The 18373-nt window shown below is 39.8% G+C and overlaps 1 long non-coding RNA gene across 4 annotated transcripts in view; it reads left to right on the top strand.

The window, feature by feature from the left end:
• The window catches only part of LOC147997111 (uncharacterized), a 44357-nt gene extending 26191 nt beyond the window's left edge, over positions 1 to 18166 (top strand). Inside the window, exons 3-4 of one of the 4 annotated variants that reach the window (XR_015653349.1) lie at positions 12276 to 12308; positions 18124 to 18166. This is a non-coding gene — a long non-coding RNA (uncharacterized LOC147997111). Of the gene's footprint in view, positions 1 to 11253; positions 11383 to 11787; positions 12309 to 18123 lie in introns of those variants that run through there. The other 3 variants (XR_015653347.1, XR_015653348.1, XR_015653345.1) reach the window with 3 other exon arrangements.
• The last annotated feature ends 207 nt before the right edge of the window (positions 18167 to 18373 follow it).

Below are 18373 nucleotides of genomic sequence, written 5' to 3'. Positions count from 1 at the left end.
AGTCTTAGCAGGACCCAGGGCTTCCCCTTCCACTGGTGATCTTACTAGGATATTCATTGCTACCTATGAGGTCAGAGTCCAGGGTCAGTCCATGTATAGTCCTTAGGTAGTGGCTTAGTCCCTGGAAGCTCTAGTTACTTGGCATTGTTGTTCATAAGGGGTCTTGAGCCCTTTCAAGCTCTTCCAGTTCTTTCTCTGATTCCTTCAATGGGGGTCCTATTCTCAGTTCAGTGGTTTGCTGCTGGCATTCACCTCTGTATTTGCTGTATTCTGGCTGTGTCTCTCAGGAGGGATCTACATCCAGCTCCTGTCGGCCTGCACTTCTTTGCTTCATCCATCTGGTCTAATTGGGTGGCTGTATATGTATGGGCCACATGTGGGGCAGGCGCTGAATGGGTGTTCCTTCTGTGTCTGTTTTAATCTTTGCCTCTCTATTCCCTGCCAAGGGTATTCTTGTCCCCCACCTTTTTTTATTAACTTGAGTATTTCTTACATACATTTCGAGTGTTATTCCCTTTCTCGGTTTCTGGGCAAACATCCCCTCCCCCATCCCCTTCTTTATGGGTATTCCCCTCCCCAGCCTCCCCCCTTGCCGCCCTCCCCTCAACAATCTAGTTCACTGGGTGTTCAGTCTTAGCAGGACCCAGGTCTTCCCCTTCCACTGGTGCTCTTACTAGGATATTCATTGCTACCTATGAGGTCAGAGTCCAGGGTCAGTCCATGTATAGTCTTTAGGTAGTGGCTTAGTCCCTGGAAGCTCTGGTTGCTTGGCATTGTTGTACTTGTTCCCCCTTTTAAAGAAGGAGTGAAGCGTTCACATTTTGATCATCCGTCTTGAGTTTCATGTGTTCTATGCATCTAGGGTAATAAAAGCATTTGGGCTAATAGCAACTTATCAATGAGTGCATACCATGTGTGTTTTTCTGTGATTTGGTTACCTCACTCAGGATGATATTTTCCAGTTCCAACCATTTGTCTATGAATTTCATAAAGGCATTGTTTTTGATAGCTGAGTAATATTCCATTGTGTAGATGTACCACATTTTCTGTATCCATTCCTCTGTTGAAGGGCATCTGGGTTCTTTCCAGCTTCTGGCTATTATAAATAAGGCTGCGATGAACATAGTGGAGCACGTGTCTTTTTTATATGTTGGGGCATCTTTGGGTCTATGCCCAAGAGAGTTATAGCTGGGTTGTCAGGTTGTTCAATGTCCAATTTTCTGAGGAACCTCCAGACTGATTTCCAGAATGGTTGTACCAATCTGCAATCCCACCAACAATGGAGGAGTGTTCCTCTATCTCCACATCTTCACCAGCATTTGTTGTCACCTGAGTTTTTGATCTTAGCCATTCTCACTGGTGTGGGGTGAAATCTCAGGGTTGTTTTGAATTGCATTTCCCTTATGACTAAAGATGTTGAACATTTCTTTAGGTGTTTCTCAGCCACTTGGCATTCCTCAGCTGTGAATTCTTTGTTTAGTTCGGAACCCTATTTTTTAATAGGGTCATTTGTCTCCCTGCGGTCTAACTTCTTGAGTTCTTTGCATATTTTGGATATAAGGCCTCTATCTGTTGTAGGATTCGTAAAGATCTTTTCCTAATTTTTTGGTTGCCATTTTGTCCTAACCACAGTGTACTTTGCCTTCCAGAAAATGTGCAGTTTTATGAGTTCCCATTTGTCGATTCTTGATCTTAGAGCATAAACCATTGGGGGTTTGTTCAGGAAATTTTTTCCAGTGTCCATGTGTTCAAGATGCTGCCCTAGTTTTTCTTCTATTAGTTTGAGTGTATCTGGTTTGATGTGGAGGTCCTTGATCCACTTGGACTTAAGCTTTTTACAGTGTGATAAGCATGGATCGATTTGTATTCTTCTATATGTTGACCTCCAGTTGAACCAGCACCATTTGCAGAAAATTCTATCTTTTTTCTATTGAATGGTTTTGGCTCCTTTGTCAAAAATTCAGTGTCCATAGGTGTGTGGGTTCATTTCTGGGTCTTCAATTCTGTTCCATTGGTCTATCTGTCTGTCTCTGTACAAATATCATGCAGTTTTCATCACTATTGCTCAGTAATATTGCTTGAGTTCAGGGATAGTGATTCCCCTGAAGTCTTTTTATTGTTGAGGATAGTTTTAGCTATCCTGGGTTTTTTGTTATTTGAGATGAATTTGCAAATTGTTCTGTCTAACTCTTTGATGAATTGGATTGGTATTTTGATGGGGATTGCATTGAATCTGTAGATTGCTTTTGGTAAAATGGCCATTTTTACTATATTAATCCTGCCAATCCATGAGCATGGGAGATCTTTCCTACTTCTGAGGTCTTCTTCAATTTCTTTCTTCAGACTCTTGAAGTTCTTATTGTACAGATCTTTTACTTGCTTGGTTAAAGTCACACCGAGGTACTTTATATTGTTTGGGTCTATTATGAAGGGTGTCGTTTCCCTAGTTTCTTTCTCAGCGTGTTTCTCTTTTGTGTAGAGGAAGGATACTGATTTATTTGAGTTAATTTTTTACCCAGCCAGTTTGCTGAAGTTGTTTACCAGCTTTAGTAGTGCCCTGGTGGAACTTTTGGGATCACTTAAATATACTATCATATCATCTGCAAATAGTGATATTTTGACCTCTTCTTTTCCCATCTGTATCCCCTTGATCTCCTTTTGTTGTCTGATTGCTCTGGCTAGAACTTCAAGAAGTATATTGAATAAGTAGGGAGAGAGTGGGCATCCTTGTTTAGTCCCTGATTTTAGTGGGATTGCTTCAAGTTTCTCTCCATTTAGTTTAATGTTAGCAACTGGTTTGCTGTATATGGCTTTTAGTATGTTTAGGTATGGGCCTTGAATTCCTATTCTTTCCAGGACTTTTATCATGAAGGGGTGTTGAATTTTGTCAAATGCTTTCTCAGCATCTAATGAAACGATCATGTGATGTGCTCTTGCATTCGGTTTGCCAGAATTTTATTGAGTATTTTTGCATCGATATTCATAAGGGAAATTGGTCTGAAGTTCTCTTTCTTTGTTGGGTTTGTGTGGTTTAGGTATAAGAGTAATTGTGGCTTCATAGAAGGAATTCGGTAGTGCTCCATCTGCTTCAATTTGTGGAATAGTTTGGGTAATATTGGTATGAGGTCGTCTATGAAGGTCTGATAGAATTCTGCACTAAACCGGTCTGGTCCTGGGCTCTTTTTGGGTAGGAGACATTTAATGACTGCTTCTATTTCCTTAGGAGTTATGGGGTTGTTTAAGGGGTTTATCTGTTCCTGATTTAACTTCGGTACCTGGTATCTGTCTAGAAATTGTCCATTTCCTTCAGATTTTCAAGTTTTGTTGAATATAGGCTTTTATATTAAGATCTGATGATTTTTTGAATTTCCACTGAATTTGTAGTTATGTCTCCCTTTTCATTTCATATTTTGTTAATTTGGAAACACTTTCTGTGTCCTCTCGTTAGTCTGGCTAAGGGTTTATCTATCTTGTTGCTTTTCTCAGAGAACCAACTTTTGGTTCTGTTGATTCTTTCTATGGTCCTTTTTGTTTCTACCTGGCTGATTTCAGCTCTGAGTTTGATTATTTTCTGTCTTCTACTCCTCCTGGGTGTATTTGCTTCATTTTGTTCTAGAGCTTTTAGGTGTGCTGTCAAGCTGCTGACATATGCTCTCTCCTGTTTCTTTCTGCAGGCACTCAGCGCTATGAGTTTTCCTCTTAGCACAGCTTTCATTGTGTCCCATAAGTTTGGGTACGTTGTATCTTTATTTTCATTAAATTCTAAAAAGTTTTTAATTTCTTTCTTTATTTCTTCCTTGACCAGGTTATCATTGAGTAGAGCATTGTTCAATTTCCACGTATATGTGGGCGTTCTTCTCTTATTGTTATTGAAGACCAGTTTTAGGCTGTGGTGGTCCGATAGCACGCATGGGATTATTTCTATCTTTGTGTACCTGTTGAGGCCCGTTTTTTGACCAATTATATGGTTAATTTTGGATAAAGTACCATGAGGAGCTGAGAAGAAGGTATATACTTTTGCTTTAGGATAGAATGTTCTATAAATATCCGTTAGGTCCATTTGGCTCATGACTTCTCTTAGTCTGTCTATGTCTCTGTTTAATTTCTGTTTCCATGATCTGTCCATTGATGAGAGTGGGGTGTTGAAATCTCCTACTATTATTGTGTGAGGTGCAATGTGTGTTTTGAGCTTTAGTAAGGTTTCTTTTACATATGTAGGTGCCCTTGTATTTGCAGCATAGATAGTTAGGATTGAGAGTTCATCTTGGTGGATTTTTCCTTTGATGAATATGAAGTGTCCTTCCTTATCTTTTTCGATGAATTTTAGTTGAAAATTTATTTTATTCGATATTAGAATGGCTACTCCAGCTTGCTTCTTACGACCATTTGCTTGGAAAGTTGTTTTCTTGCCTTTCACTCTGAGATAGTTTCTGTCTTTGTCTCTGAGGTGTGTTTCCTATAGGCAGCAAAATGCAGGGTCCTCATTGCGTATCCAGTTTGTTAATCTATGTCTTTTTATTGGGGAGTTGAGGCCATTGATGTTGAGAGATATTAAGGAATAGTGATTATTGCTTCCTGTTATATTAATATTTGGATGTGAGGTTATGTTTGTGTACTTTTCTTCTCTTTGTTTTGTTGTCAAGATGATTAGTTTCTTGCTTTTTCTAGGGTGTAGCTTGCCTCTTTATGTTGGGCTTTACCATTTATTATCCTTTGTAGTGCTGGATTCGTAGAAAGATATTGTGTAAATTTGGTTTTGTCATGAAACATCTTGGTTTCTACATGTATGTTAATTGAGAGTTTTGCAGGATACAGTAACCTGGGCTGGCATTTGTGTTCTCTTAGGGTCTGTATGACATCTGTTTAGGATCTTCTGGCTTTCATAGTCTCTGGCGAAAAGTCTGGTGTGATTCTGATAGGTCTGCCTTTATATGTTACTTGAACTTTTTTCCTTACTGGTTTTAATATTCTTTCTTTATTTTGTGCATTCACTATTATGTTTCGGGAGGTGTTTCTTTTCTGGTCCAATCTATTCGGAGTTCTGTAGACTTCTTGTATGGTTATGTGTATCTCTTTCTTTAGCTTAGGGAAGTGTTCTTCTATGATTTTGTTGAAGATATTTACTGGTCCTTTGAGCTGGGAGTCTTCACTCTCTTCTATACCTATTATCCTTAGGTTTGATCTTCTCATTGAATCCTGGATTTCCTGTATGTTTTGGACTAGTAGCTTTTTCTGCTTTACATTATCTTTGACTGTTGATTCGATGATTTCTATGGAATCTTCTGCTCCTGAGATTCTCTCTTCTATCTCTTGTATTCTGTTGGTGATGCTTGTATCTACGGCTCCTTGTCTCTTCCTTTGGTTTTCTATATCCAGGGTTGTTTCCATGTGTTCTTTCTTGATTGCTTCTATTTCCATTTTTAATTCCTTCAACTGTTTGATTGTGTTTTCCTGGAATTCTTTCAGGGATTTTTATGATTCCCCTCTATAGGCTTCTACTTGTTTATGTTTTCCTGGAATTCTTTCCGGGAATTTTTTGATTCCTCTCTGTAGGCCTCTACTTGTTTATTTATGTTTTCCTGCGTTTCTGTAAGGGAGTACTTCATGTCTTTCTTGTAGTCCTCCAGCAGCATGAGCAAATATGATTTTGAAACTAGATCTTGCTTTTCTGTTGTGTTTGGATATTCCGTGTTTGCTTTGGTGGGGGAATTGGGCTCCGATGATGCCATGTGGTCTTGGTTTCTGTTGCTTGGGTTCCTGCGCTTGCCTCTCACCATCAGATTATCTCTAGAGTTACTTTGTTCTGCTATTTCTGACAGTGGCTAGACTGTCCTATAAGCCTGTGTGTCAGGAGTGCTGTAGACCTGTTTTCCTGTTTTCTTTCAGCCAGTTATGGGGACAGAGTTTTCTGCTTTCGGGCGTGTAGTTTTTACTACCTACAGGTCTTCAGCTGTTCCTGTGGGCCTGTGTCTTGAGTTTACCAGGCAGTTCGCTAGGAGCTGGAAGGTTTGTCTTACCTGTGGTCCCGAGGCTCAAGTTTGCTTGTGGGGTGTTGCTTATGAGCTCTCCGTGGCGGCAGCAACCAGGAAGATCTGCGCCGCCCTTTCCGGGAACTTCAGTGCACCAGGGTTCCAGATGGAGTTTGGTGTTTTCCTCTGGAGTCATTGATGTGGGCCGAGTGTAGTCTCTTCTAGTTTCCCAGGCGTGTCTGCCTCTCTGAAGGTTTAGCTCTCCCTCCCACGGGATTTGGGTGCAGAGAACTCTTTATCTGGTCAGTCCCTTCAGGTTCCGGCAGTGTCTCAGATGCAGGGGACCTGCTGCTCCTGTCCCTTATCTCCAGGAACCCAGAGGCAGTATACCGTTTCCTCTTGGATGTGGGCAGGGGTGGGCAGTGTTGTTGGTCTCTTCAGCTCTGCAATCTCAGGATTGCCCACCTGTCTTGGCGGTGAGCTCTCTCTCCCACGGGGTTTGGGAGCAGAGATCTGGAGGCAGGGAGAGTGAGATTGGGACTCCTGCTAAAAACCGGAAGTGTCCGGTCCTAGAGGAATTTTGCCTCTGTGTGTCCCAAGGCCACCAGTCATGTCACTTGCAGCAGAAAAGTTGGTCTTACTTGCAGTCCCAAGGCTCAAGTTTGCTCGTGGGGTGTTGCTTATGAGCTCTCCGCGGCGGCAGCCGTGATTCACTTTCTAGAGGATCCCTGTAACTACCACCCCATAATCTTGGCCCTTTCGGCTTCTCATCTGCCCCCATATTGATCCTGCTCTCCCTTTCCATTTCTCCTCCCTTCTGACACCCAGACTATTCCCTTCGTCCACCTCTTACAATTATGTCCTTCTGATTTCTAAGTGGGATTGAAGCCTCCTCACTTGGGCATTTCTTCTTAATATACTTCTTACAGTCTGTAGGTTATACTCTAGGTGTTGTGTACTTTTTGGCTAATATCCACTTTGTGAGTATATACTATGCATATCCTTTTGGGTTTGAGTTACCTCACTCTGGATGATACTTTCTAGTTCCATCCATTGTCCTGCAAATCTCACGATGTCCTCATTCTTAATAGCTGAGTAGTATACCATGGTGTAAATGAACCACCTTTTCTGTATCCATTTTTCCATTGTGGGACATCTGGTTCATTTCCAGCTTCTGTCTCTCACAAATAAGGCTTCTGTAAACAGAGTGGAGCATGTGCCACTGTGGCATGGTGGGGCATCTATTGGGTATATGTCCAAGAGTGGTATGGCTATGTCTTCAGGTAGACCTATTTCCAGTTTTCTGAGGAAAATCTAGATTTATTTCCAGAGTGGATGTACTGGTTTGTAATCCCACCAGCAATGGAAGAGTGTTGCCCTTTTCCAACATTCTCTCCAGCATGTGTTGTCACCTGAATTTTGATCTTAGCCATTCCGATTGGTGTAAGGTGCAATCTCATGCTACTTTAATTTGCATTTCCCTGATCACTATGCACTTTGAAAATTTCTTTAAGTACTTCTCAGCCCTTCAAGATTCCTCTGTTGTGAATTCTCTGTTTCATTCTATACCCCATTTTTTCACTGTATTGTATTGTATTGTTTGCTTGTTTGGTGGCTACTTTCTTGAGTTATTCATATATTTTAGATATTAGACTTTTATCAGATGAGGGGTTAGTAAAGATTTTTTTTCCAATCTGTAGGTTGCTGATTTTACTATTGATTGTGTTCTTTGCCTTACAGAAGCTTTGCTCATTCATGGGGCTCCACTTATCAATTCGTGATCTTAGAGCCTGAGCCATCGGTGTTCTTTTTAGGAAGTTTCTCACAGTGTCAATGTGTTTGAGACTCCTTAGAATTTTCTCTTCTATTAGATTCAGTGTATCTGGTTTTGTATTGAGTTCTTTGATTCATTTGGACTTGAGGTGACAAATATGGGTCTATTTTCATTTTTCCACATACAGATAGCCAGTTAGACCATCCCCATTCATTGGAGATGCTTTCTTTTATGCATTGTATATTTTTGGTTTCTTTGTCGAAGATTAGGTGTCCATAAGTGTGTGGTTTTATTTCTTGATCTTTAATTCTATTCCACTGATCAACCTGGTTTCTCTGTACCAATATTATGCTGCTTGTCACTATTTCTCTGTAGTATTACTTGAGGTCAGACATGGTGATTCCCCAAGAAGTTCTCTTATTGTTAAGACTTGTTTTCACTATTCTGAGATGTTTGCATTTCCAGATGAATTTGTCAATTGCCTTTCCATGTCTTTGAAAAATTTGGGTGTGATTTTGATGGGGATTGTGTTGAATCCATACATTACTTATGATAAGATCATGAGTTTTGCTATGTTAATTCTGTCAATCCATGATCATGGGAAATTTCTTCATTTTCTGAGATTTTCGTTTTCTTTCTTGAGAGACCTAAAGTTATTGTCATACAGCTCTTTCACTTGTTTGGTTAGAGTTATCCCAAGATATTTTATATTACTTATGAATATTGTGAAGGGTGCTGTTTCCCTAATTTCTTTCTCAGCCCACTTAACATTTGTATAATAAAAGGCTACTAATTTGATTTAATTTTATATCCAGTCACTTTCATGGTTGTTTATAAGCTGTAGAAGTTATCTGGTAGAATTTTGGAGATTGCTTATGTATACTCTCATATCTTCTGTAAATACTGATACTTTGAAATATTCTTTTAAAATCTGCATTCCCTTAACCCACTTTCATGGTCTTATTGCTCTAACTACAGCTCCCAGTACTATATTGACTAGATATTGGGAGAGTGGGCATTCTTATTTTGTCCCTGATTTTAGTGGGATTGCTTCAAGTATTTTTTCTATTTAATTTGAAATTGGTGGTTTGTTAGCTCTGAATTGATTTTATTTATATTTAGGTATGGGCCTTGAAGTTCTGATCTCTACAATACATTTTTTCCATCTTTATTAACTTGGGTATTTCTTATTTACATTTCAATTGTCAATCCCTTTCCTGGATTCCAGGACAACATCCTCCTAACTCCTCCTGCTCCTCTTCTCTCTATAGGCTTCTGCTTGTCTATTTGTGTTTTCTTGCATTTCTTTAAGTGAGTTTCTTTATGTCTTTCTTGAAGTCCTCCATCATATGATCAAATGTGATTTTAAAACTTGATCTTGCTTTTCTTGTTTGTTTTGATATTCTGTGTTTGCTTTGGTGGGAGAATTGGGCTCTGATGATGCTGTGTAGTCTTGGTTTCTGTTGCTTGTTTTCCTGTGCTTGCCTCTTGCCATCACGTTGTCTCTGGTGTTACCTTGTTCTGCTCCTTTTGACAGTGGCTTGACTGTCCTATAAGCCTGTGTGTCAGGAGTGCTGTAGACCTGTTTTCCTGTTTTCTTTCAGCCAGTTATGGGGACAGAGTTTTCTGTTTTCAGGCATTTATTCATTCCTGTCTACTTGTCTTCAACTCTTCCTGTGGGTGTGTGTCCTGAGTCCACCAGCCAGGTCACCTGTAACAGAAAACTTCATCTTATCTCTGGTCTCTCACCTCAAGTCATTCCTCGGGGATGAGTTTCAGCTCTCCATGAGGCAAGCAACCAGAAGGGCCTTCCTCACCTTCTCTCAGGTCCCAGTGCACAGGTAGCCCAGATGGTGCTAGGCAGTTTCCTCTAGAGTCAGAAATGTGGGCAGAGAGTATTCTCCTCTGGCTTCCTAAGTGTATCTGCCCCTCTGAAGGTCTAGCTCTCCCTCCCACGGGATTTGGGTGCAGGGAGCTGTTCCCTTTAGATCTGTGCACAGTCTGTACCACCGGGCTCCTGCAACTTGAGTGCCCCTATCTTCCTGTTCCCAGAGGCCCTATACAGTTTCCTCTTGGGCCAGGCATGTGTGCAATGGTGGTCAGTACTTACGTTCTCTCCTGCCCTGCACTCTCATGAGTGCCCACCTGTCTGGGCAATGAGCTTTCTCTCCCATGGAGTTTGGAAGCAGGGAGCTGCGGGCCAGGATCAGGGAGCTTCAGGCTCCAGCTAGAAACCGAGGTGTCTGGTCCCAGAGGAATTTTGCCTCTGTGTGTCCTGATACCACCAGGCAGGTCACTTGGAGCAGAACAGTTGGTCTTACCTTTGATCCCGCGGCTCAAGTTTGCTCAGGGGGTGGTTGCTTTTGAGCCCTCTGTGAGGGAGTCAACCAGGAGGGCCTGTGCTGCCTTCTGCTCCTTGCTTTTTATTAAGGCAAATTATATGCAAGTTGATCTTAATTTTTATTGTTAGGTCTACATTAGCTTGACTTTTCAGGACCAGTGACTTGAGAATAAGGTGCCATCAGCTATGTGGTCTTACCATCAAATTTTAAAACATAAGACATTACAGTATCTATAGCCTGTAATATCTCTGAGTTTTTTGAACATTACTGGCCCAAAACTCCTATAGAGGTATCTTGTACCTGGTACCCACATTGTATTTGGTAGCCTATCATCTCTAAGAGGGTCAGTGTTAATATATTATAAAATCAGTAATTTAAACTGTTTTTATTGTATGTATGTAAAATGTTAAGAGTTTATGTCTACTAGCTAACCTAGTAACCTGAAAATTGTGGGAGTAACTAACAATGTTCTGAGTGAATTTAAGACCCACTAAACAAGCTAGAACACACATCTGGAACTATTTTCAAAGCCATGGACATGTAACTAAATAGGTCAAAGGTACCAGGACAGAGCCAAGTTTTATTACTTTCAAGACATAGTAATTAAATTAAAAGTTGGTTTTATTTCTGTAAAAAATATCAAACGATAATTATCAAAGACCCATGGATACTTAAGAAGGATAAGAAAATGCAGAGTGCTCAGACATAATTGGAGTACTGTTTTTCATATTCCTAATGTTTGAGACTCAGGAAAGATGGCAAAACTGGGGCCAAAAGACTAGGAAAATGCTTTCCAGACAAAATGGACATCAGCATACATAAACTTAAACAGTAGTGACAACAACCACATTGCAAGTGAAACTGCAATCCAAACAAAATGCCAGCAAGTATGTGTTGCCTGGAGGTGACCACATTGTCTCACCATTATCTGCGGAGCTACTAGTAATTGAGAGCTGCCAGAAATGGGTATCTGGATATCCTTGCAAGTATGTCTCCAAAGAGATGAAACAACATATACCTAAGAGTATGTATGAGATTTGATAGGTTAAGAATGAGAACACAAGATTGGTGGTATGGGATGGGAGTTATATCTATGAGAAAATCAAAATTCAATATATGAAATTCAAAGAGTTAAGAAATATTTTAAAAGATGCCCCTTCTTCAAAAGGGACATACTGATTTCATTCTAGGAGATTAAAAGTCTGTAAAAATCCTCATCACAAGAAATGGATAAATGGAGAAGGAACAACCATTTCTTTGGATGTAAAATAATTCTGATTTTAAAGAAATATACTGGGTACGTTTCTTCAATATAATTTTTTCAAAATTGGGGGATTTCAGACCAACATTAGTCAGTCACAAATTACTACTTATTCTGTTATGCATAATGGAGATCTCCAAAATGTTGGACCACAAATGTTCTGTAAATTATAAAAAGCAAACTGTTATAAAATGCATGTTCTAAATCCTGAGAGTGTTATTGAGTAACTCCTTATTTATTTTGATTCAATATAGTCAATATTGAACTTTAGGACAAAGTCAGTACTGTCGATTGATACAGTTGAATGGGGTATATTTATTCAGGGAAAGACATGAGAAACATTTGGCATGGTCTAGAACCCCAATCCAGCCACTGGAGCATCTTGTCTAGTTTGTCTAGGTTGTAAATAACCAAGGCCCATTTTCTAATCTCCTTATACAGAAAAAGCCACAGTAATTGAACTGGAACATACATAAAGAAACAGTGAAAAATTGACAGAACTACTTTAATAACTACTAATAAAATGCGATGTAAGCAAGTATCAAGAAGAGAACTTCTTATACTAAGGACAAATATGAATATCTGTTTAGTCTAATCAGAGCAAACATAATGACATCTTTTACAGAAGATGGCTTTGCTTGAACTGCTCAAATAATAAGTGTAAGTTTTCTGGAATTTAAGTACTGAAAATGTATGTCTCTACTTATTTAATTCTGCATACGTCTGTCATTTTATAGTACAGTTTTGATATACATAGAACACACATTCTATAACTGATTCACATTTAACAAACCTTCATTATGTTGGACCAACTCTTTATGATTATTATCAATGGAAGAATAAAAATGAACAAAATCAATGTTTCTGGAGTGTTTCAATTCTAGAAGATAATCTTTCCCACTAATTTTCATTTATTGTCTTCTGTTCAGTTATGCTGAGCTAGCCGCATTTCTGAAATGATGGTAAGTGGAGAATACTAATAACTGTAAAGCCAGAGGATATCTGCAATTACAAAGTAATCACATTGAATTCTAAGTTCTTCCAGCTATGAGTTGTGGAACACTTGTAGTCCTTCTGTTGTAGTGCTGACAATTGAAAGGAAGAAAGAAAGGAAGGAAGGAAAAGAGAGAAAGAAAGAAAGAGAGAAAGAGAGAAAGAGAGAAAGAAAGAGAGAAAGAGAATAGCCTAGGTCATCTATTGAACTTCATTTGGTAAAAGTCACAGTGTTCATTGTATATCAATGTAATATATTTTCTTCTTAAAATGTGTTATGAATATGAGATATTTTTGTCTTTTGTCTTACCTTTGTTGCTCAAAGCATATATTAGAGTCATACTGCATTTATAATTAAAGCATATGTCTATATGATAAAATTAGCAAGTACCAATTTAAATACACAGATAAGCATGCATACAATCTTATGTCCATATATTTAGAACTTTTTTAAAAAGGTGACTCCTGCATTTTTTATTAGATATTTTTAATTTACATTTCAAATGTTATTCCCTTTCTCAGTTTCCCATCAATAAACCCTACACCATTCCCCCTGCCCCTTCTTCTATGAGGATGTTCCCCCCTCCAACCACCCAATCTTTCCTGCTTCCAGTCCTGACATTCCCCTATACTGGGGGGTTACAGCTTTGGCAGGAACAAAGGCTTCTCCTTCCATCGTTGCCCAACAGGGCCATCCTATATGCTACATATGGGTCTGTCCATGTGTACTCTTTGGGTTGTGGGTTTGGACAGTATTGGTATGAGGTCTTCTATGAAGGTCTGATAGAATTCTGCACTGAGTCCATCTGGACCTGGGCTCTTTTTGGTTGGGAGACTTTTAATAACTGCTTCTATTTCTTTAGGAGTTATAGGAATCTTTATATGGTTATCTGATCCTGATTTAACTTTGGTACCTTGAATCTGTGTAGAAAATTGTCTATTTCATCTAAGTTTTCAAATTTTGTTGAATATAGACTTTTCTAGTAGGATCTGATGAATTATTGAATTTCCTCACATTCTTTTGTCATGTCTCCCTTTTCATTTCTGATTTTGTTAATTTTCATTCTTTGTCTCTCTCTCTCTCTCTCTCTCTCTCTCTCTCTCTCTCTCTCTCTCTCTCTCTCCTCTCTTGTTATTTTGGCTACTGGTTTATTGATCTTGTTGATTTTCTCAAAGAACCAGCTCCTTGTATTGTTCCTTTTGTTTCTACTTGGTTGATTTCAGCTCTGTTTGATTATTTCCTGCAGTATACTTTTCTTGGGTATATTTGCTTCTTTTTGTGCTAGAGCATTTAGGTGTGCTGTCAAACTATTAGGGCATGCTCTCTCCTGTTTATTTTTGGAGGCACTAATAGCTATGAATTTCCCCCTTAGAACTGCATTCATTGTTTCCCACAAATTTGGGTATGTTGTATGTTCATTTTCATTAATTTCTTAAGTCCTTAATTTCTTTTTTACTTCTTCCTTGTCCAAGTTATCATTGAGTAGAGCGTTGTTCCACTTCCATGTGTATGTGGGCTTACTGTTGTTTTTCTTGTTGTTGAAGACCAGCCTTTGTTCATGGTAATCTGATAGCATGCATGGGGTTATTTCAATCTTTTTGTATCTGTTAAGGCCTGTTTTGTGACCAATTATATAGTCATTTTTTTGAGAAGATACCATGAGGTGCTGTGAAGGAGGTATATTTTTACTTTAGGTTGAAATGTTCTATAAATATCTATTAAAACAACTTGATTTATAACTTCTGTTAATTTCTCTCTGTCTCTATTTATTTTCTGTTTCCATGACCCGTCCATTGATGAGAGTGGAGTGTTTATGTCTCCCATTATAATTGTGCGAGGCTCATTGTATGAACTTTAGTAAGGTTTCTTTTATGAATGTATGTGCCCTTGCATTTGGAGCATAGATATTTAAAATTGAGAGACATCTTGGAGGATTTTTTCCTTTGATATATATGAAATTTTCTTCCTTATCTTTTAGATAACTTTTTGTTGAAAGTCTATTTTATTCAATATTAGAATGGCTAATCTTGGTTTTTCTTTGGACCATTTCCTTTTGCTCTGAGTTAGTTTCTGTCTTTGTCATTGAGGTTTGTTTCTTTTATGTAGCAAAATGTTGGGTTTAAACGCCCACCTCGACCAGCAAGGAAGACGCAACACCGTCGGATTCTTCTCAACAGCCTTTATTGCAGGAACACCCCATTGTTGGTACAGGGGACCCCAAGGAACAAAGTCACTCGCCTTATAAACAAAACAGGTTGTGGCTGTAAACTTGTCCTCTAGGGATTGGTGGAGCATGAAGTACCTTATTAGCATGAACATCACCCTGGCCTTGTAGATGTTGGAGGTATGCCAACACATGTGCTGTAATGGTTGTATACCACAAACGACCACTAAATGTCAGTGCCATCTTTATCTATATGTGCTGCTCCCTACAACTCCTCCTTTTTTTGTATTATAAAAATGAAACCATTAGGTGGAGGTAGTGGTCTGAGAGAGATCAGACATGCCTCACAGAGTGCCCAGCTTGGCCATGGCGAGCCACTCTTGCAGTTAGGACTGCACCCTAATGGCAATAAATGAACTTATTCTGGGCTATACGTGTGTGTTTATTTGGGGGAGAAACTGAGCAGAGGGGCATTTGACCAGCCCGTACATTCAAATGGGGTATAGCCACCTCTGTCTATGACTTGTCTAGATCAAGGTGTTACATCAATATTGTCATTGTTTCTGTCTTAGATCTTTCCTCTCAGAAGCTCGACCTTTCCCGTCACTGGGTCACCCTATAGCCACCGGGCCCCTGCCTTAGGTTGGTCCGAGCAAGAGGAAAGTTGCCCGTCTCTGGATACAATGACTTCACATGACAGTGACACAATACGATCTAGGGCGAACTCTTAATTTTTCAAAGAGGCCAGCCATATGTTGGGAGAAGCACCACTTTTAATGGCGACCATAGCCTGGTAAACAATCGCTTTGTGTCTGGCATGCTCTTGTTGTAAACGGCAAAAGAGCCATAGACATACTCCACATCTCAAGAAGACAATGGCCCCCCAGGCAAACATGCCAGCCCATTCTTTGAAAAAGGAGAAAGCATTGGTAATCCATGAGGTGAAGTCTCCAAACGTGATAGGTTCCAATCTAGTGTTGTTAAGGACAGCAATCTGCATCAGCAATTGTCTCAATAGTTCTCTGCTTTCATGGACCAGTTTCCTTTCAGATAATTTGAGATTTCTTTGCTCTGTTGAGAATACTGAGAAAAATTAGCTTGCAAAGGAGTAATACATGGAAAACTACAATTATGCATCATAATTAAAGTTGTAATGTTCAACTCAGCAGAATTATTGACTGATGTGTTTCCACTGCCTGAAGAGACTCCTTGGATAACTAGACTCAAAGCAGCCAGGATGGCCCCAGTGCTCATTGCACTGTCACTCATAGGATCTAACCAATTAGCTAATGTGGTCCTTCGGGACTGTATTGAATCAATACTGGTTCTTGAGAATCAACCATATAGCACCTACACCTGTTTTGGAGCCATCTGTATAAATGTCTAATGCTCCAGACAAAGGCTCTGAGGCAGTGACCTTAGGAAAAATCACTGGATGTTCAGTAAAAAATTGTAGCAAAGGATCCTTAGGATAATGATTGTCAAGCTCTCCATCAAAACTACAGCGTAATATGGCCCAATCATCTATCAAGGCACACAATGTTTCTATGTGAGCTGTAGTATATGGTATAATAATTCTCTTGGGTACAATACCAAAATGCTGAATGCAAGATTTAACACCTAACATAGCAAGCTGTGCAACAGCAGAAGGGTAATATTCAAGGGTCTTATTAGGAGAAATATGAGGATAAATTCACAGAAGTGGTCCTTGTTGCCATAGCACTCCTGTAGGCTGAAGAAAGGTTCTCAGTATACACAAAAGGAGATCTTCCTTTTCCTTGTACCTTCTTAGCATTGCCTTTTCCAGTCTTTCTTCTACTTTCCTTAAGGATAATCATGCTTCCTTGGTTAAAGCACGGGTGAAGTAAGCTGAGAATCCCCTTTCAGGATCTCATAGAGTGGTTGTAAATCTACATTGGGCATTTTAAAATAGGGTCGAATCCAATTTATGTTTCCTAGTAATTTCTGAAAGTCATTTAATGTTTTTAAATGATCTTTTTGTCAAGTGGCTGACAAAAGAAATTGTAACCAGTATACCTGGGACTTTCAGGATCTCAGTAGCAGCCCTTTATCAAACTGTCTCAGTGGGCTAAGGGCCCATGGAAAAGAAAACATTAATCTTGACCTTGGCCACAGCCTCTAATTGGAGTAAGCTGAAGAGTTGGTGCCAAGACTTTCTCCTCTTATCATCTTAAAGTAAAGCCTGTTCTGTCTGGAAAAACAAAGTTACTCACAGTCTGTTGCAGACTTTTTATGAAACTACTTCAGGAGCTCCCCTGTCCCCAAACCTGGGGCATTTTGACCATAGGGGCAGGAACTGGCTGCTGAGGGGATAGGATCAAAGGCATTCTCCATATACTTAATGTTGGAGATCAACTCCTCTCTTGGAATAAGGCCAGCAGATAAGGCAGGCTCCCTTAAAGAACTTCTTTTAATGAGCACTCTCCTTCTGCGAGCAAATGTTAAAGGTCAGGCCACTAAAGGCAGCAACTGGAATTTTTTTTCTCTGACCTTGTTCTTTGAGTGATGGATAAATTCCTTTCTTGTTCTTGTTTTCCTAGAGTCCTCCTCCGCCTCACTCTCAGCCTTTTCAGATCATTCCTCCTGTAGCATTTCTAACACAGCCTGTCCCTTTTTTTATAGCCTGCTGACAGCATTTCTGATCTTCTAGGCAGCTACGCACCAAATGCCATACTGGCTGAAACTCCGCCTTTAAGATTCCTTGCTCCCAATCAAAATCTAAATCTTTCCCCAGCTTATCTCAGCTGTCCACTGTGAGATTCTCAGAGACAGCGAACCAAGGTGCAATGGCATCGCACTCACTAAGAAATCTCTCTATAGTGCTTCTTTTTATCCTAAGCCTTTTTTCTTTCAAACAGCTCTTGAAGAGCTAGAAAAATTGGGTGAGACTGAGAAGTCCCCATGTTCGCTGCAGCGGCTCCGCAGCTAGTTTCGCTCCCCCCAACTGTGTGGGCTGTGAGCACAAGCACAGATAAAACACTATGCTTCAAAAAAATAACATTGGCTATCAATCAACACACCACCACTACAGCGGGGTCCATAAAATTAAATTTCCTACTCACTACACTTGCTCCATAGCCGGAGGCCTTATCTGGGGAACTTTTATTTATGAGCAGTTTCTTCCTCAAGGTCTGCCAAGTCATTTTCACTAAGCTCTGAGTCACTAGACATTCCCAAGGTCAATGCCTTTAATGAGGGATATATTTTCTTTGTCTCTAGGTCCTGATTATTATTCCTGTCTTTGTCTATCCTCTCCTTTGGTTTTTTTCTGTCTTCTCTTTTACTCCCTTTCCCCCTTTCTTTTCTTTCCTTCCTTAAAAACTTTCTCTCCCTCTGACATACTTTCCTGTTGCTCTATAAGGATTTTTTGACCTGTGCGAACAGCTTCTTCACATCGTTTATCTTCTAAGCAGGCACGGACCATTTGCCAAAGCAGCTTTGTCCCTGGTTTAAGCTTGCCGTCTGTTGTTTCCCTATTCAGATCTTCTCCTAACTTGTCCCATGCTCTCAAAGTAAGCAATCCTGACACTATAAACCACGGAGCACAACGGTTACATTCATCAAGAAAACTCAACAGGATTTTCTTTTTGATTTTAAGGTTACGCTGACCAAGAAGCTCCTGAAGAGCTAACAGGAGCAGGGTGAGTTTCCCACGCTTTAGGAGCTTATTTACGATCGATTTACAAGCAGGGCGAGCAGGCGTGTTTACACACGATCTTGTAGCTCATCATTAGTGGGCTCTTCCCAGCAAATGCACTCATGCCCAGGACGGTAGCAATTAAAAAGAAAAACAAATCCACCACACAAAGAAGAAACAAAATTACAAATCCTAGAGCACAGACTTTTTA

This window comes from Rattus norvegicus, chromosome 1 (genome assembly GCF_021556685.1).
Source record: "Rattus norvegicus strain SHRSP/BbbUtx chromosome 1, alternate assembly SHRSP_T2T, whole genome shotgun sequence".
Taxonomy (NCBI): Eukaryota; Metazoa; Chordata; class Mammalia; order Rodentia; family Muridae; genus Rattus; species Rattus norvegicus.
Note: the sequence above shows the minus strand (reverse complement) of the source record. Positions and strands in the feature narration are given on the sequence as shown.